The sequence below is a fragment of the Microcaecilia unicolor genome, chromosome 1, assembly GCF_901765095.1.
Source record: "Microcaecilia unicolor chromosome 1, aMicUni1.1, whole genome shotgun sequence".
NCBI lineage: Eukaryota > Metazoa > Chordata > Amphibia > Gymnophiona > Siphonopidae > Microcaecilia > Microcaecilia unicolor.
In genome coordinates this window covers 46,060,296-46,080,570 of record NC_044031.1, presented here as the reverse complement: position 1 = coordinate 46,080,570, position 20,275 = coordinate 46,060,296, and the positions used below count along the sequence as shown (strand labels likewise).

At 47.2% G+C, this 20,275-nt stretch overlaps 1 protein-coding gene across 4 annotated transcripts in view; it reads left to right on the top strand.

The window, feature by feature from the left end:
• Nucleotides 1-20,275, top strand: part of ANAPC15 (anaphase promoting complex subunit 15) — a 46,265-nt gene that overhangs the window by 8,897 nt on the left and 17,093 nt on the right. The window lies entirely within an intron of this gene.

Genomic DNA, 20,275 nt, shown 5'->3' with positions numbered 1-20,275 from the left:
ACTCACAGAAGCAGAAGCCTGCGCGGCCACATTGGTGATCTACAAGGGCCGACTTCTACATGGAATGTTGCTAGTGGAATAGCAACATTTCATGTAGAATCTATAGAAATCAAACAAAATAAAACATGGAAAAGAAAATAAGATGATACCTTTTTTATTGGACATAATACATTTCTTGATTAGCTTTCGAAGGTTGCCCTTCTTCGTCAGATCGGAAATAAGCAAATGTGCTAGCTGACAGTGTATATAAGTGAAAACATTCAAGCATTACTATGACAGTCTGACAGGGTGGGAGGATGGGGGTGGATCGGAGGTATGCATGGGGACATCAAAGCATATCATTGATATTCTAACAGGATGTGTGTGGGTAGGTGAGGGGAGGGTGATCAACAGAGACATACAGCTTTATGGTTTATAATGGGCTAGGAACCCCAGATCCTTGTTAAGTCCTTTCTGTTGGGTGTTAAAATATTCAATCATTCTGACTTCAAAGGTCTTACGTTCTTGTATGGTTTTAAAGTTACCTTTGAGGATTCTCACTGTGAAGTCACTGGTGCAGTGTCCCGGTCCTGTAAAATGTTGCCCAACAGGCGTGGGAACCCTGCTGACACCAGTATTGTTTATATGATGTCTATAGCTGGCTAAGAATCTGACAAATGAGCTGCAGGGGGTATAGGGAACAGCTGCAGAGTAGGACAGTCAGGCTTTCCTGCCTTTGGCCTGCTGTAAAGAAGGGGAGGGAAAGAAAAGAAATGCTAACAATGGAGGGGGGAGGGGGTACAGAAAAATAAAGTTTTAAAAAGAAGGAACGAGGAGTCAGGAAAGTAAGAGTGTTCCTAGAGTAGAGAGGAACAGGATAGATTTCAAACTGCAGACACATGGGAGTTAATTTATATCGGGACAGTTATGTCTGAACTGGGAGAGACATGCGAGTCAGAGTCCAAGGTACAACATCCAGGTCCATCTCCTGGAGCCTGGGACTTGCGGAAAAGACCGTTACCCCAAAGCTTCCCCCCCCCCCCCCCCCCCCCCCCCCCCCCACTCACACACACACACACGAGCTGTGGTGTTTTTTAATTCAGAATTTAATTTGCAATAGCAGCAAAAAAATTTAGATGTTTTTTTAGATTATGTTCAGAAATTGTATGCTTTAGATATGTTTAGACATGTTGTGAAATTGGTTGCTTTGAGGGAAAAGATTGGGCATGGGGAAGGATAGGGGACGTTGGGAGAATAATGTTTAAAAGGAATTTGAAGTCTGTTTATTCTTCAATAAAGATGAGAATTTAAAAAAATGGATTGGGTTACTTGGGGGCCAGCTGGTATCAGCTCTTCTTGCTTCCTTGCTATCACTGGGGTAAGTGAGGTATTTTAACTGGAAGGACAGGAAAAAGGGAGGATGCGGTGGTGACGTGATGTCATAAGCTGGAAATCTCCCCTTGGCCATATCCATTTTGGCTTTGTCGCATGAATCTGTGCCTAAGTATATGTTCAGTAATTTTGTTCTTTATAATAATCTCTACTGTTTTGCCCAGCTCCAATGTCAGGCTTATGGGTCCATAATTTCCGAAGTCATCTCTGGAACCCTTTTTAAAAACTGATGTTATCCTCTAAGATGTAGTACTAACACTCTGCATTATGGAATTGGAGCAGCATGTGTAAGGCAGTCACTGGATACAAATGAGCATATGGTATTGTGTAATCCTTGGTCCTCTGGTTTCTCTAGGGTTCGTATACCCGCTATGTTTAGCCTGTTTGTTTTTGTCAGGCTGCTAAGGTGAATGACATGTATCATTTTGCGCATCAGGAAGCAAAGAAGCTTGCAGTGATAAAATGTTTGTCTGCTGCCACTGATGGTCAAGGCTATAGAAAGAGTTAATTTATATCTCCTTTATCTTGGTAAACTCTGCAGTAGCTAACAAACTTAGGGATACATTTGTTGGCATAGAGTCTCATGCTAACATGTATTCTTGGAAGAAACACAAAAGCAAAGGTGACAAGATGAATGTTGATGATGTAAAATGCTTTATTGTGTTGAATACAAAGACTCGACCAATAGGAGGAAATATCTTTTCACTCAACGTATAGTTAACGCCACACACCCCCCCCCCCCCCCCCGAGGTCACCGCTGTTCCCCGCTTCCGCTCGTTTAAAATAAAAAAAAATTAAAACAAACTAAAAAGTTTAGCAGCCCCGGTCCCCCTCCCTTCCTGTCTCTCTCTATACTCCTTCTCCCATAGCTCCACCTCCCAGCATCCTCTGCCCCGGACCCCCCCCCCCCCCCACCTTACCAGCCCACGCAGCGCCTCTCACCTCTGTGTGAAGGCGCTGCATGGGATGGAACTGCTGCCTCCGACGTCTCTCTGTTCTTCCTGGGCCTGCCCTCCTCTGACGTTAGTTATCTACGTAGGTAACTTACGTCAGAGGAGGGCAGGCCCAGGAAGAACAGAGAGATGTCGGAGGAGGCAGCAGTGATCGTCGATCAGCAGTTCCATCCCGTGCAGCGCCTTCACATACAGGTGAGAGGCGCTGCACCGGCCATTAAGGTGGAGGGGGGGAGCGGCGGCGGCAACGAACTCAGGGGAGCGTGGCATGGGGCGGAGGATGGCGGGAGGCGGAGCAGTGGTGGGAGAAGCAGAAGAGATAGACAGGAAGGGAGGGGGCCTGGCGCTGCAAGTTTGATTTTTATTTTGAGTTTTTATTTCATGCGGGGAGCAGCGGTGACCTCGGGGGGGGGGGCAAGGCCGTCCATACAGGACGCTCCTGATGAGCGCCTTTGCCCCCTCCTAATCCTCTTTTTATGTTTGTTTATATTTTATGCAGGGGAAAGCGGGGAGCCACGTGTTTGTGTTTTTTTTGTTTTGAAGTTTGTGGCATGTGCAGAGCAGCCAGCATAACGCTTGGCTGCTCTGCGCATGCTTTAGGGGCCAATTACTGACGGGGATTACACCAATTTAACGTATCTTTAATGCATGGTACTTTACAATACCATACCGAGCATTAAAGACTTGTTTTTTTGGTGCATTCTTCGTTCTTTAAAATTCGTTAAGGACTTTTACATTTCACATTTCTTTACGAAACGTTGATGCATCTGGGCCAAAGTTATTCAAATTCGTTAAATCGCGGGAGGATTGTGAAAAATTACAAGAGGACCTTACGAGACTGGGCGTCTAAATGGCAGATGACGTTTAATATGAGCAAGTGCAAAGTGATGCATGTGGGAAAGAGGAACCCGAATTATAGCTACGTCATGCAAGGTTCCACGTTAGGAGTCACGGACCAAGAAAGGAATCTAGGTGTTGTCGTCGATCATACGTTGAAACCTTCTGCTCAGTGTGCTGCTGCGGCTAAGAAAGCAAATAGAATGTTAGGTGGGACACTGTCATACCGGGGTACAAATTATATCGTAGTGATAGGGTGAATCGGATTGGTGGAGGGGTAGCATTGTATATTAACGAGAGCCTTGAATCAAATAGATTGAAAATTCTGCAGGAAACAAAACACTCCTTGGAATCACTGTGGATTGAAATTCCATGTGCAAAGGGGAAAAGGATAGTGATAGGAGTGTACTACCGTCCGCCTGGCCAGGACGAACAGACGGATGCGGAAATGTTAAAGGAAATCAGGGACGCAAACAAACTGGGCAACACAATAATAATGGGGGATTTCAATTACCCGCATATAGACTGGGTTAATGTAACATCTGTACACGCAAGGGACATAGGATTTCTTGATGAAATCAAGGACAGCTTCATGGAACAGCTAGTTCAGGAGCCGACAAGAGAAGGAAAAATACTAGACTTAGTCCTTAGTGGTGCTCATGATCTAGTGCAGGGGGTAACGATACGAGGGCCGCTTGATAACAGTGATCATAATATGATCGGTTTTGATATTGGCATTGAAGGAAGTGAAACTAGGAAATCAAGTACGCTAGCGTTTAACTATAGAAAAGGTGATTACGACAAAATGAGAAAAATGGTGAAAAAAAGACTGAAAGGAGCAGCTCGCAGAGTAAAAAACTTGCATCAGGCGTGGATGCTGTTTAAAAACACCATCCTGGAGGTTCAGGACAAATATATTCCACGTATTAGAAAAAAGGGAAAAAAGACTAAACGTCAGCCGGCGTGGCTAAACAGTAAGATAAAGGAAATCATTAGAGCCAAAAAACAATCCTTCAGAAAGTGGAGAAGAGAACCAACTGAAAGTAACAGGATAGATCATAAGGAATGCCAAGCCAAATGCAAAGCGGAGATAAGGAGGGCAAAAAAGGACTTTGAGAAGAAATTAGCGTTGGAAGCAAAAATACATAGTAAAAATTTTTTTAGATACATTAAAAGCAGGAAACCGGCCAAAGAGTCGGTTGGGCCGCTGGACGAAAATGGTGTTAAAGGGGCGATCAAGGAGGACAAAGCCGTAGCGGAGAAATTAAATGAATTCTTTGCTTCGGTCTTCACCGAGGAGGATTTGGGGGGGACACCGGTGCCGGAAAGAATATTTGAAGCGGGGCAGTCGGAGAAACTAAACAAATTCTCTGTAACCTTGGAGGATGTAATGGGTCAGTTCAGCAAGCTGAAGAGTAGTAAATCACCGGGACCTGATGGTATTCATCCCAGAGTATTAATAGAACTAAAAAATGAACTTGCGGAGCTACTGTTAGAAATATGCAATCTGTCCCTAAAATCGAGTGTAGTACCGGAAGACTGGAGGGTAGCCAATGTTACTCCGATTTTTAAGAAGGGTTCCAGAGGAGATCCGGGAAATTATAGACCGGTGAGTCTGACGTCGGTGCCGGGCAAGATGGTGGAGGCTATTATTAAGAATAAAATTGCAGAGCATATACAAAAACATGGACTGATGAGACAAAGTCAGCACGGATTTAGTGAAGGGAAGTCTTGCCTCACCAATCTAATGCATTTTTTTGAGGGGGTAAGCAAACATGTGGACAATGGGGAGCCGGTTGATATTGTATATCTGGATTTTCAGAAGGCGTTTGACAAAGTGCCGCACGAAAGACTCCTGAAGAAATTGCAGAGTCATGGAATCGGAGGTAGGGTATTATTATGGATTAAGAACTGGTTGAAAGATAGGAAGCAGAGAGTAGGATTGCGTGGCCAGTATTCTCAGTGGAGGAGGGTAGTTAGTGGGGTCCCGCAGGGGTCTGTGCTGGGTCCGTTGCTTTTTAATGTATTTATAAATGACCTAGAGATGGGAATAACTAGTGAGGTAATTAAATTCGCCGATGACACAAAATTATTCAGGGTCGTCAAGTCGCAGGAGGAATGTGAACGATTACAGGAGGACCTTGCGAGACTGGGAGAATGGGCGTGCAAGTGGCAGATGAAGTTCAATGTTGACAAGTGCAAAGTGATGCATGTGGGTAAGAGGAACCCGAATTATAGCTACGTCTTGCAAGGTTCCGCGTTAGGAGTTACGGATCAAGAAAGGGATCTGGGTGTCGTCGTCGATGATACGCTGAAACCTTCTGCTCAGTGTGCTGCTGCGGCTAGGAAAGCGAATAGAATGTTGGGTGTTATTAGGAAGGGTATGGAGTCCAGGTGTGCGGATGTTATAATGCCGTTGTATCGCTCCATGGTGCGACCGCACCTGGAGTATTGTGTTCAGTACTGGTCTCCGTATCTCAAAAAAGATATAGTAGAATTGGAAAAGGTACAGCGAAGGGCGACGAAAATGATAGTGGGGATGGGACGACTTTCCTATGAAGAGAGGCTGAGAAGGCTAGGGCTTTTCAGCTTGGAGAAGAGACGGCTGAGGGGAGATATGATAGAAGTGTATAAAATAATGAGTGGAATGGATCGGGTGGATGTGAAGCGACTGTTCACGCTATCCAAAAATACTAGGACTAGAGGGCATGAGTTGAAGCTACAGTGTGGTAAATTTAAAACGAATCGGAGAAAATTTTTCTTCACCCAACGTGTAATTAGACTCTGGAATTCGTTGCCGGAGAACGTGGTACGGGCGGTTAGCTTGACGGAGTTTAAAAAGGGGTTAGATAGATTCCTAAAGGACAAGTCCATAGACCGCTATTAAATGGACTTGGAAAAATTCCGCATTTTTAGGTATAACTTGTCTGGAATGTTTTTACGTTTGGGGAGCGTGCCAGGTGCCCTTGACCTGGATTGGCCACTGTCGGTGACAGGATGCTGGGCTAGATGGACCTTTGGTCTTTCCCAGTATGGCACTACTTATGTACTTATGTACTTATGTAGGTATTATTAGGAAAGGAATGGAAAACAAAAATGAGGATGTTATAATGCCTTTTTATCACTCCATGGTGTGACCGCACCTTGAATATTGTGTTCAATTCTGGTCGCCGCATCTCCAAAAAGATATAGTGGAATTAGAAAAGATGCAGAGAAGGGCGACAAAAATGATAAAGGGGATGGGATGACTTCCCTATGAGGAAAGTCTAAAGCGGCTAGGGCTCTTCAGCTTGGAGAAAAGGCGGCTGAGGGGAGATATGATAAGAGGTCTATAAAATAATGAGTGGAGTTGAACGGGTAGATGTGAAGCGTCTGTTTACTCTTTCCAAAAATACTTGGACTAGGGGTCTTGCGATGAAGCTACCATGTAGTAAATTTAAAACAGATCGGAGAAAATATTTCTTCACTCAGCGTGTAATTTAAACTCTGGAATTCATTGCCAGAGAATGTGGTAAAGGCGGTTAGCTTAGCGGAGTTTAAAAAAGGTTTGGACGGCTTCCTAAAGGAAAAGTCCCTAGACCATTATTAAATGGACTTGGGGCAAATCCACTGTTTCTGGGATAAGCAGTATAAAATGTTTTGTACTTTTTTGGGATCTTGCCAGGTATTTGTGACCTGGATTGGCCACTGTTGGAAACAGGATGCTGGGCTTGATGGACCTTTGGCCTTTTCCAGTATGGCAATACTTATGTATGTCATGCGATCTCAGTGCCGTTCTCACCCAGCTGATGAAAGCTCCTTTTGAGCCAATGAATTCTGCCATCTGAAGTACTTGACCTGGAAGGTCATTTTCTTGGTGGCTGTTACTTCAGCTCATAGGGTCAGTGAGCTTCAGTCCCTAGTGGTGAATGCACCTTATACTAAGTTTCATCACAACAGAGTAGTTCTCCGCACGCATCCTAAGTTTCTGCCAAAGGTAGTGTCTGAGTTCCATCTGAACCAATCAATTGTCTTCTCAACATTTTTTCCCCATCCTTATGCCCACCGTGGCGAAAGCAGTTTGCACACCTTGGACTACAAGAGAGCATTGGCCTTTTACGTGGAGCGGACGAAGCCTTTCAGATAGTCTGCCCAGTTATTTTCTTTCGATCCCAACAGGAGGGGAGTCACCATTGGAAAATGCACAGTCTCCATTTGGCTGACAGATTGCATTTCCTTCACTTATGCCCAGGCTGGGCTGACTTTGGAGGGCCATGTCACGGCTCATAATGTTAGAGCCATGTTTGCATTGGTGGCTCACTTAAAGTCAGCCTCCATTGAAGAGATTTGCAAGGCTGCAACAAGGTCATCAGTCAACACAGTCACTTCTCACTACTGCCTTCAGCAGGATACCCGACACAACAGTCGCTTTGTGCAGTCAGTGCTGCAGAATCTGTTTGGGGTTTAGAATCCAACTCCACCCCCCTAGGCCCTTTTTTTTTTTTTTCTGTTCTAGGCTGCACTCTCAGCTAGCTGTATATAGTTTCAGGTTAACCTAGGTTATATCCTCGCTGTTGCGAGGCCCAATTGACCAATGTTCATTGTTTTGAGTGAGCCTGGATGCTAGGGATTACCCACATGTGAGAATAAGCAGCCTGCTTGTCCTCGGAGAAAGCGAAGATACCTGTAGCAGGTATTCGAGGACAGCAGGCTGATTATTCTCACAAACCCTCCCACCTCCCCTTTGGAGTTGTCATTTGTTATTTCTTATGCTTTTTGATTTAACTGAGGAGACGCACTCGCGCAGCGATCGAGAAGTAAGACTCTGGCAAAACATTTTTGCTTTTGCAAAATGCCGATTCCCGGGCCGACGCGGACGTCGACTCACATGTGAGAATAATCAGCCTGCTGTCCTCGGAGAATACCTGCTACAGGTAAGTATCTTTTTCTTTTGTGTTTCGGCCAGAGGCCGCCTTCAGGAGTCCAGTCTCGCAACTCACACTCATATAAGGTGATCCTAAACATGCGTCTACATCTTCAGGATGCAGCTGAAATGAGGAAAAGATCTTGTGGCGTGAACCCTAGGGCTTGCCACAATAAACTCTATTCTAATATTGCTGCTATCAATGTGAATACTGGCGAAAACATGGTTATCAGTTTTCAATAGGGCCTATTTACTAATAACATACATGATGTACTTATTTTGGCAAGTATACCGAGTGAGGGAGACCTGAAAGAACTATTTCTGCAATAACAGGATTCTGTCCTTTTTGCAGAATCAATTATTTTACCATATGTCTGTTTGGTTTACCCCTCCTTTTCTTGTGCGTTCCCTCAATTTGTGAAAGATGTATGGGAGTGCACGTTCCCGTTGACAGGAGAGATCATGGATGTTGATGTTGCTGAAGCTTGCCTATCCACCCCCTTACATGGGAGTGATGTGGCTCAAGGATGTCTAGGATCTGTCCTCTCATTTCTGAGTTGTGCACAAAAGATTTTAGCAGTGCTTTATGCGGTGAAAGTTAAACAGAAAAATTGTATGTTAAATCTTTAGTAAAAGCAGAAGTCTAAAAAGTAGGGGTGGACTAAGAAATTTCCACAGCCAGAAGTCAATAAAAAACAACTTTATTTGTCAGTACACATGTACTTGACCTGACACAGGGCTGTGTTTCGACGGAACAACCATCTGCTTCAGGGGTCTGACACTACACATAAAATACTAAATATTAATATCGTATGTATGAATAACATTAAAGCAATAGAAAAATTACCAGAAAGGTCTCGAAATCAAGTGTAACAGAAAATGTGTATATGACAAAAAAAGGAACTGGTTTCTAAAACAATATACAATAGAAAAATATATGTATAAAAACATTAATACATGAATGGTTAAATAATGGAACCATAAAAAGTGAAAAAAGATGTAAATACTGTAAAAGAACCAACCTTGCAGTTGGAAATCACATAGTGTAGGTGCAGAATAATGCAACTTGTGATTAATAAACCTAGGGAAAACAGAAAATTAACTAATGTATGACTAGAAACTGTGTATTCTGAGACATTGGAGTTACCAATAGACAAGTATAAAGAACAGCAGGGCATCACTTGAAATAATGTATTAACTGTGTGATCTTTCTGTTGTTTGTTGATATCAAGTGAACCCGGCATATGTTAAGAAAAAATTCAACGAATTAGACAAAATCTAATAAATTTAGGCATCAGTGTGAAAACCAAGATAATTAATACAGTTGAATAGCCCAATACAGTACGCTTAGAAATTACAGCTGTGACTTATTTGTATAGGTAAAATGGTGGTCAAAATTATTAATGAGTGTAACGGAATACGTTCTCATCCAGAAAGCTGGTATGGGCATAAATGATTAACACAAAAGAGCAATACAAAATCAACAGTGTGATAGAAAACGTGTATATAGAAAAAAAATATATATATATATAGAAAGGAGGAGATGCATGTTAGGACAAGATTACTGTATAACAATATCACTGTGAACAGAAAAAACTTTGTATGCTGAAGCAAAAAAGGTCACTTGAAGTGAGCCCGGCACTTGTTGGAAGGAAAAAAAACTCAGTGAGTTTAACAGAAAAAAAGCCTATTCCATATCATCAAGCTGATCAATCCATAGACTGGTGGGTTGTGTCCATCTACCAGCAGGTGGTGATAGAGAGCAATCTTTTTGCCTCCCTATATGTGGTCATGTGCTGCCGGAAACTCCTCAGTATGTTCTCTATCTCAGCAGATGGTGGTCACACACAGCAGCAGCTCTGGCTAGGCCTCCAAGCCTAATTTTTAGGTTTTGTTGAGTGCCTGGGGTTGAGGGCTCTTCTTGAGCAAGTGCAAACCTGGTAGCGCCAGGTCCCTCCTTTTCTCCCCCCTCCCGCTGGCTCCGTTAAAAAAAAAAAAAAAAATTTGAACGTCCTTAAAGGCGTTTATTTCGACGTTTATTTAAACGTTTATTGCAGCTACTCACTGGGACACCAGGTCGTTACAGCTCGGAGCGGAAAGCAGGTAATTTTTACCTTTTTATAGCGGGCAGGGGGTTCCCCGATTGATCTCCACGTGGCATATGGCGTCGGAGGGCGAGGGCGCAAAGAGTCGCTCCCCGGATCGCTTAGGCGCTTCTAGAGGGGATGCGGGGGTCTTAAATTCTGATTCGCCCTTGTTGGGTGACAGTTTCGTGACCGATGAGTGTCCCGGTCTTTCCTCCGGCGTGGCGGTTTTTCCCGCCATAAACGCCCATCCCCCGCTGCTCGCCTCCGCCATCTTGGCCGGCCACGCGGCTCGGACGGCTTCTTCGTGGGCCGCCCTTGAGGGAGATATTAATGCCATGGACGCCCTTAATTTGGGCGACGGCACCAAAGCGGCTAAAGTTAAGCGCCGTTTTTTCCCGCGCGGCTCCTTCGCGGAGTGTCGCGCCGGACGCCATTTTGGATGCGCAGCATGTCTCTCCCCCGCTCTTGCGAGCGCCGGTTGAGGGTGCGTCTAGGGCTGTAGCCCAGGCTGCGGAAGTGCACAGTCTGGGGGGTTTCTCCCCCGAGTTTGTTTTGCTGCTGCATCAGGCCTTCCTTATGCAAAACGCTGCCCCTGCTCCCTCGTTTGGTAAAGAGGTTGAGGTCCCCGGAGGTAAACGCCCTCGGGTTGATTCCCAGGCCTTGGAGGACCTTGTCTCCTCCGATGTAGATGAGGGCAGCGTATCTGAGTTCTCCCAACGGTCCTTTGCGGATTCCTTGGAGGAGACGGATCCCCGCTCGTTTGGAGCGGATGACCCCTCTGCAGCGTGGCTTTTTAGCTCAGAGGATTTGCCCAACCTGTTAGCGCAGGCCATGGGCATTTTGAAGATTTCCTCTCCGGAGGACGTCTCTCCCTCAGCCCCTGTTGGCTCTGCCATTATGCTGGGGACGAAACGCCCGCCTAGAACCTTCCACGTGCATGATGCCATGCACACCTTAATTTCGGCTCAATGGGATGTCCCGGAAGCGAGCCTCAAAGTGGCTAGGGCTATGTCCCGCCTCTATCCTTTGCCTGAAAGTGAACGTGAGGCCTATCTGTGGCCTACCGTGGATTCTTTAATCACTGCGGTGACTAAGAAAACGGCTTTGCCGGTGGAAGGTGGCACGGCCCTAAAGGACGCCCAAGACAGAAGATTGGAGGCGGCCTTAAGGTCGTCCTTTGAGGCGACTGCTTTATGTTTGCAGGCCTCGGTTTGCGGTTCCTATGTGGCCAGGGCGTGCCTGACTATGGTGCAGCGGGCTTCCCCCTCGGATCATTCCTTGAGGGCTGATTGGCAGGCCCTGGAATCGGGCTTAGCCTATTTGGCAGACTTGCTGTATGATGTCTTGAGAGCCTCAGCTAAAGGCATGGCTCAGACTGTCTCTGCGCGGCGGTGGCTTTGGCTGAAACATTGGTCTGCTGACCATGCCTCTAAATCCCGCCTGGCTAGATTGCCTTTTAAAGGCAAGCTGCTCTTTGGGGTCGAGCTGGACAAAATCGTGACCGATCTCGGCACGTCTAAGGGCAAGAAGTTACCAGAGGTCCGGGCTCGGGCTAGTACTCGTTCCGGTACCTCCAGAGGACGGTTTCAGGAAGCCCGTCGGTACCGCCCGGGCAGGTCGGGCTCCTCTGCCCCCTCTTCCTTCAAGAGGACTTTCTCCCCCAAGCAGCATTCCTTTCGCAGAGACCGCCGTCCCGGAGGTGCTCCCTCCGGTCCTCCCCCAGGGTCTCGTACCCAATGACGGGGCCTTGGTCCACGCCCCAGTGCAGATTGGAGGGCGGCTGTCCTCGTTTCTGGGCGAGTGGACCACAATAACTTCAGACGCTTGGGTGCTGGAAGTCATCAGAGACGGCTACAAGCTAGAGTTCTGCCGACCCTTAAGAGACGGGTTTGTACTCTCTCCCTGCAAGTCTCCGGTCAAAGCTGTGGCAGTGCAGCAGACCTTGGACAACCTGATCCGCCTGGGTGCGGTCGTTCCGGTGCCAGAAAATCAGATTGGCAAGGGACATTACTCCATTTACTTTGTGGTACCAAAGAAAGGAGGTTCTGTCCGGCCTATCCTCGACCTCAAAGGGGTCAATCGGGCCTTGAAAGTTCGGCACTTTCGCATGGAGACTCTCCGCTCTGTTATAGCGGCAGTGAAGGCAGGGGAGTTCCTGGCATCCTTGGTCATCAAGGAAGCGTACCTGCATATTCCCATCTGGCCTCATCATCAACGCTTCCTGCATTTTGCAGTCCTGGGACGACACTTCCAGTTCAGAGCCCTCCCTTTCGGGTTGGCTACTGCTCCGCGGACCTTTTCCAAAGTAATGGTGGTCATCGCGGCCTTCCTGCGAAAGGAAGGAGTACAAGTCCATCCTTATCTGGACGACTGGTTGATCCGAGCCCCCTCTTATGCAGAGTGCGGCAAAGCTGTGAACCGGGTAGTTGCTCTTTTGAGCTCCCTGGGGTGGATCATCAACTGGGAGAAGAGCCAGCTGCGCCCGACTCAGTCCCTGGAGTATCTGGGAGTTCGATTCGACACCCAAGTGGGCAGAGTGTTCCTGCCAGACAATCGGATTGTCAAACTTCAGGCTCAGGTGGACCAGTTCCGAGTAGCCTCTCCTCTTCGGGCTTGGGACTATGTGCAGCTGTTGGGCTCTATGACGGCCACGATGGAAGTAGTGCCCTGGGCCAGAGCTCATATGAGACCACTACAACACTCTCTGTTGCAGCGCTGGACTCCGATGTCGGAGGATTATGCTGTGCGCCTTCCCTTGGACCCAGCAGTGCGCAAGGCGCTGAGCTGGTGGCTGCAGACAGACAAGTTGGCTGCAGGAATGCCTCTGGAGACCCCAGAGTGGATTGTCGTCACGACGGACGCCTCTTTGTCGGGCTGGGGAGCCCACTGCTTGGGAAGGACAGCGCAGGGGCTCTGGTCTCCTGCAGAGGCAAAGTGGTCTATCAACCTCCTGGAACTCAGAGCCATTCGGTTGGCGCTTTTAGAGTTCATCCCGGTACTGGCGTTGAAGCCAGTACGGGTCCTGTCGGACAATGCCACTGCTGTGGCCTATGTCAACCGCCAGGGAGGTACCAAGAGCGCCCCTCTAGCCAAGGAGGCCATGAATCTATGCCAGTGGGCGGAAGCGAACCTGGAACAGCTGTCAGTGGTCCACATTGCTGGAGTCATGAATGTCAAGGCGGACTTTCTCAGTCGCCATACCTTGGAGCCCGGAGAGTGGCAACTATCAGCTCAGGCGTTCTTGGACATCACGAAGCGCTGGGGCCAGCCGAGCCTAGATCTGATGGCGTCATCGGCCAATTGCCAAGTGCCGCGCTTTTTCAGCAGAGGACGGGACCCTCGATCCCTGGGAGTAGATGCTCTTTTCCAACAGTGGCCGACACAAGAGCTTCTCTATGTGTTCCCGCCCTGGTCCATGTTGGGCAGGGTGCTAGGCCGGGTGGCAAAGCATCCGGGCCGGATAATCCTGGTGGGTCCGGATTGGCCCAGACGTCCCTGGTATGCTGACTTGATCAGGCTCTCAGTCGACGATCCTCTGCGGCTGCCAGTGGAGCGGGGCCTGTTGCATCAGGGTCCCGTGGTGATGGAGGATCCCTCCCCCTTTGGTCTTACGGCCTGGCTATTGAGCGGCAGCGTCTGAGAAAGAAGGGCTTCTCAGACAAGTCATCGCCACTATGCTGAGAGCGAGGAAACGCTCTACTTCTACTGCTTACGCCAGGGTTTGGCGTACCTTTGCAGCGTGGTGTGAAGCAGGCTCACTTTCTCCCTTCACTGCTCCAATTTCTTCAGTGTTGGCGTTCCTGCAAGAAGGTCTGGAGAAAGGCCTGTCGCTCAGCTCCCTTAAAGTCCAGGTGGCGGCTTTGGCTTGCTTCAGGGGCCGCCTGAAGGGTGCTTCCCTGGCTTCGCAGCCAGATGTGGTGCGCTTTCTCAAGGGAGTTAATCACCTGCGCCCTCCTCTGCACTCAGTGGTGCCTGCGTGGAATCTCAACCTGGTGCTAAGAGCCTTGCAGAAGCCGCCTTTTGAACCCTTGTCTAAGGCATCTCTGAAAGACCTGACGTTGAAAGCAGTCTTTTTGGTGGCTATCACTTCAGCCAGAAGAGTTTCCGAGCTCCAGGCGCTCTCATGTCGAGAGCCTTTTCTGCAGTTCACTGAGGCAGGAGTGACTATTCGCACAGTGCCTTCCTTCCTGCCCAAGATGGTTTCTCGCTTCCATGTGAATCAGCAGCTCTGTCTCCCTTCCTTTCGTAGGGAGGACTACCAGACGAATACTCTGCTCTCAAATGTCTGGATGTGAGATGAGTCATCATCAGATACTTGGAAGTGACCAATGATTTCCGGAAATCGGATCATCTGTTTGTCCTGTTTGCAGGTCCTCGTAAGGGTCTGCAGGCTGCTAAGCCTACAGTGGCAAGATGGGTCAAGGAAGCCATTGCAGCGGCTTATGTGGCCGCGGGGAAGGTGCCGCCTATCCAGCTGAAGGCTCACTCCACAAGAGCTCAGGCGGCCTCAATGGCAGAGGCCGGTTCCGTCTCCTTGGAAGAGATATGCAAGGCGGCAACTTGGGCATCGGCCCATACTTTCTCCAAGCATTACCGCTTGACTGTGGCTGCTCGGGCGGAGGCCCGGTTTGGAGCTTCAGTGTTGCGGTCAGGGATTTCAATGTCCCGCCCTGGGTGAGTACTGCTTCGGTACATCCCACCAGTCTATGGATTGATCAGCTTGATGATATGGAAGGTAAAATTATGTATCATACCTGATAATTTTCTTTCCATTAATCATAGCTGATCAATCCATAGCCCCTCCCAGATATCTGTACTGTTTATATTCTGGTTGCATTTCAGATTCAAGTTTAGTCTTCATTTTCTGTTCAGGAAGACTTCGTGTTCAAGTTCTTTTTTCACTTGGATTCTTCAAGAGTTGAGACGAGTTTGTGTTACAGTGAGCTGCTGCATTCCTCTCCCCTCCGTTTTACGGGGCTGGATTGAGATTTAAATTCTGCCGGCACTCCCTCCCGCTTCGTGCGGCTGTAGGACAGCTTTGTACCCCTCCCGCTTCGGCGGTGTTTGGGTCAGTCAGCTCCTCCCGCGGTTGCGGTTGCAGGATAAGCCAGATCCCCCCGCATCGGCGGGTGTGGTGTCCCTCCCCCGCTCCACGGGGATGAGCTGGACGGAAATGCATCAACACACTCTCTTCTGAATTCTCCTACCTGTATCTTCACCACAATTAATACCCCACCCACTTATAAAATTGCTACACCCTAAGGTTGTCGTGCTATTGTTATATCGCCCTATCTTTTCCCCATTGTAACATTCCACTGTTTACACGCTCTAAATGTTGTTTTGACTTGACTTTGTCTTCCCACAACTCCTCATAATGTAACCCATAATTGTACTATAACACATTGTATTTCCATCATTCACAATGTATTGTAAGCCACACTGAGCCCGCAAATAGTTGGGAAAATGTGGGATACAAATGCAATAAAATAAATAATAAAAAAAATTTTAAAAAACTATGACTAATGCACTCAAAACACGTAAGGCCACTTCACTTCTTATGAAAACCAAAAGCCATTGTGGACATTAATATAAACATGGGAGAGCATTATAAAATCAACCGGTTGCCGTGGTCAAAATGAAAATGCAATAGGGCAAGGGTAAAAAAGATGAAAAAGTAAAAAGGGGGCAGTACTTACCTGGGGGTGATCATACTGCAAAACAATGTTACTATAGATTTTAACTACATAAAACTATACATGTGCCATCAAAGGGTACCCAATGAAAAGCTAAGTATCAATAAGATAGCAGATTGACTGCATGCATCAATGTCCATACACCAATTGAGAGCCTGAATAAAAGAAAATCTAAAACCTGGTTAAATGGCTCCAACATGACCACAGTGACTTCAACAAAATAAGATGTAAACCTAAAAAAAGTACAATGACTGAAAAACGGCGCTTACCGCTGAGACAAAGTAAAAGCTAGTCGTTGAGCCCGCCCAAAAAAAACAAACTTGAGTGCAAGGGCATGCAAATAGCTATTGATATAGTGGAAGACATAAATATTCATTACATATGCATATGCATTACAACCCGGGAAGTAATGTGTAGATGCTGGGATTAGTGTGTCTTTTTTCACTTACCAAGGTGATAAAGGGAAAAAGGACAAAGAGAAAAGGAAAAAATTGCATGGCATAGAAAACTCAAAATCCTGGTTAAAAAAAAAAAAAATTAAAAGATAAAAAATAATCCTATATAATCATTTGCACCATGAACGTTCCATGAAGCTGCCTGGGCCCGTGCCTTCATTCTGATTAGCTGTGCTTGGGACTGAAGCCTCGGATGACGTCATCCAGAGAGCCCAAGCAACAGCAGTGTGGGCCCAGGCAGCTTCATGGAACATTCATGGAAAATAAAAGCTAAGAAAAAGAGAGGACAAAAAACCAACCCCCCCCCCCCCCCCCAGAAAAGCAGATTAAAACAGCTTTGCTTGCTTGACCTCCCGTAGCGTTGCCTCCAAACCCTCACGAGCACACGCACAATAAGCAGGTTCCAGCGCGCGTGGAGCTCGCCGGGCTGCTGCAGGATGCCGGCGGTGCAGCAAACACAGCAGGAGGGAGCAGAGGAGGACTTCCTGGCTCACGAGCCGCTCTCTCCTGTGCTGCCTCGAGCCTTTCACGCGCCAATGGCCGTTGCCACTGCTACTGCCCCACGCTTCCATATCACAGGGTGCAGCCCAGGGTCCCCGGCTCGGCGCCCACACGTCTCCCTCTAGGCAGCGCGATACCGGCTACAGCCTGGGCCCCTGAGAGGCATTGCGGGGCTGCAAGCGCGGTACACTACTCTCTCGACTGCAGGACTCGACGTAAGACGCACACCTCTCCCTCCCGTTGAGTTCCAACTGCAGTGCCGGACGGAGCACAATCTGTCAGTGCGTCCCGCCACTTGGAAGCGCAGGAATTATCCCTACAGTATTTAGCACTATTCGAGGAGAAGGGTATCAGGCTTATGTTCTCTGTGTGAGATTTTATGACTTTTCTGTGCTATTTGTTTTGACGGGGCAGGCTGCAGGTCGACTCGCGCGGCCGGGCCCAGGCAGCTTCATGGAACGTTCATCCTATATAATAATTTGCACCATGAACGTTCCATGAAGCTGCCTGGGCCCGTGCCTCCATTCTGATTGGCTGTGCCTGGGACTGAAGCCTCGGATGACGTCATCCAGAGAGCCCAAGCAACAGCAGCGCGAGTCGACCTGCAGCCCGCCGCCCCGCACACCAACGCTAGCCCGGCCGCGCGAATCGACCTGCAGCCCGCCCCATCAAAACAAATAGCACAGAAAAGTCATAAAATCTCACCCAGACAACATAAGCCTGATCCCCTCCTCCTCCTCGAATAGTGGTAAACACAGTAGGGATAATTCCTGCGCTTCCAAGTGGCGGACATACTCGCACCCAGCCTCTCTCTCTCTCTCTCTCTCTCCCTCACACAATGACTATCACATACTCTCAAACAAACACACTCCAAGGAAAATCTTGCTAGCACCTGTTTCATTTGTGTCTGAAACGGGCCTTTTTTACTAGTAAATGCATAAAAAGGGTAGGGCAACATCAGAAAAAAACAAGCTATATATTCCTTGGCATCCACTGTAAAACCTTACAAAAGACTGCAAACAAAAGGAAGGGGCGAAAATCTGTGTTAAGGCCATGAGGAGTGACTATGAAAACGATCAATAAATATCCTCTCCAACCACAATGAATGATTCTGATCACAAAAACTTAAGGTCACTGATTGAATGTCCTGCAACATTCCAATGTTCAACCGACGGCCCACAGCTAGCTTTCTCATTACCAGTGGACAAGAGCTTAACCGGAAGAATTAGCCCAACACTAGTATTAAATGTCTTTAGGCTATGGCACCTAGGATTTTCCCATTACTCGTACAGTTCGATTGGCTCAGATAAGAGGAGCATCTTCTGGTGGAGCAGGGAAGTGAACTGGCTGTAGTGCGGTTGCTTTCATTTATTAATTTGTATATTTCCCAAGAGATTGTTCATAGAATGATAGAAGAGGATGTTTAGATTAAAGAAGGGAAATGGGACTTGATATACCGCCTTTCTGTGGTATTTTGCAACTACATTCAAAGCGGTTTACATATGTACAGATACTTATTTTGTACCTGGGGCAATGGAGGGTTAAGTGACTTGCCCACAGTCACAAGGAGCTGCAGTGGGAATCGAACTCAGTTCCCCAGGATCAAACTCCGCTGCACTAACCACTAGGCTACTCCTCCACTCCAGGGAAGTCGAGGGAGTGTCTGGCAATGCTTTTGTAAAGGGAAAGGCATTATAAATGCTGGGATGAGCATTTTGCCTTTGCGGCTATAAAGTAGGAATATCGGACCGATGCCTTCAGTGTTATCAGAAATAGATATAGAGGGGCATAATTGAACGAAAACGTCTATCTCCATGGGCGTTTATCTCCGAGAATGGGTCCGTGAAGGGGCGGACCAAACCGTATTTTCGAAAAAAATAGACGTCCATGTTTTATTCGACAATTTGTGAGCTGGGCGTTTTTGTTTTTCAGTGATAATGGAAAATGAAAGCGCCCAGCTCAAAAACGAATAAATCCAAGGCATTTGTTCGTGGGAGGGGCCAGGATTCGTAGTGCACTAGTCCCCCTCACATGCCAGGACACCAACCGGGCACCCTAGGGGGCACTTTTACAAAAACAAGAAAAAAGGTAAAAGAGCTCCCAGTTGCATAGCACCCTTCCCTTGTGTGTTGAGCCCCCCAAATCCCCCTCAAAACCCACTGCCCACAAGTCTGCACCATTACTATAGCCCTAAGGGGTGAAGGGGGGCACCTACATGTGGGTACAGTGGGTTTGGGGGGGTTGGATGACTAAGCATTAAGCAGCACAATTGTAACAGGTAGGGGGGGGATGGGCCTGGGTCCACCTGCCTGAAGTCCACTGCACCCCCTAACAACTGCTCCAGGGACCTGCATACTGCTGCCAGGGAGGTGGGTATGACATTTGATGGTGAAAATAAAAAGTTGTGAAACATCATTTTTTTGTGGTGGGAGGGGGTTAGTGACCACTGGGGGAGTCAGGGGAGGTCATCCCCGATTCCCTCTGAGGGTAATCTGGTCATTTAGGGCACTTTTTGAGGCCTTATTCATGAAAAAACAGGGTCCAGGAAAAGTGCCCTAAATTCTAGCTACAAACGCATACTTTTTTTCCATTATCGGCGAAAGGCGCCCATCTCTGTTTGGGTGATAACCATGCCCCAGTCCCGCCTTCACCATGCCTCCGACACGCCCCCGTCAACTTTGTACGCTTCCGCGATGGAGTGCAGTTGAAAACGTTCAAGTTCAGCTTTCGATTATACCGCGTTATTCGTTTTTGTGAGATAAACGTCCATCTCCCGATTTAGGTCGGAACATGGGCGTTTTTCTCGTTCGATTATAAGCAGGATATTGACATACATACTGTGGGGATGCTTGCTCATACAAATGCATTGGAAGAAGATTTAGGTTTATGTAGAGAATCTTTTGGGCAAGCAGGTGGATTTCACTATTGGAGGGATACTGTTGAACTATTTAGGATCCTTTGGGAGGATTGGGAAGGTTTTTAGAAGCTATATATCGGGAAAGCATGCATGGTGGGTAAGAGAAGCTCATGGTGATATGGAAAAAGAGACTTGACATCCTTTAGGGGATAGCATAATTAACTGCATGACAAAGGTTGACAGTGGAAAGAGATCCCAGCAGGAAGTGAGCCTTTCAGTTTGGGAAGAATACATACAGCATTTATTTTCCAGGGCCTATGTTTGATTTATTCTTGCTATACACCGCCTTAAGTGAATTTCTTCAAAACGTTGATGCATACTTGCATACATCTCCTTGGGCTTGTGCAGCATTGGGATGTACACAGAGGAAGTATTGGTTTCATCGGTTAGAGTACTAATTTGTCCTAAATTTTTAAATCAGTGTGTCATTGGGAGAAGCTGGTTATAGAGACTCCCTGTATTCATGCAGAGATGTTAACAGACATAACATTATGTGAATCATGTACTTAACAATCCAACTTATTATTTATAAGTACAATTAAAATAAAAAAAACAGGT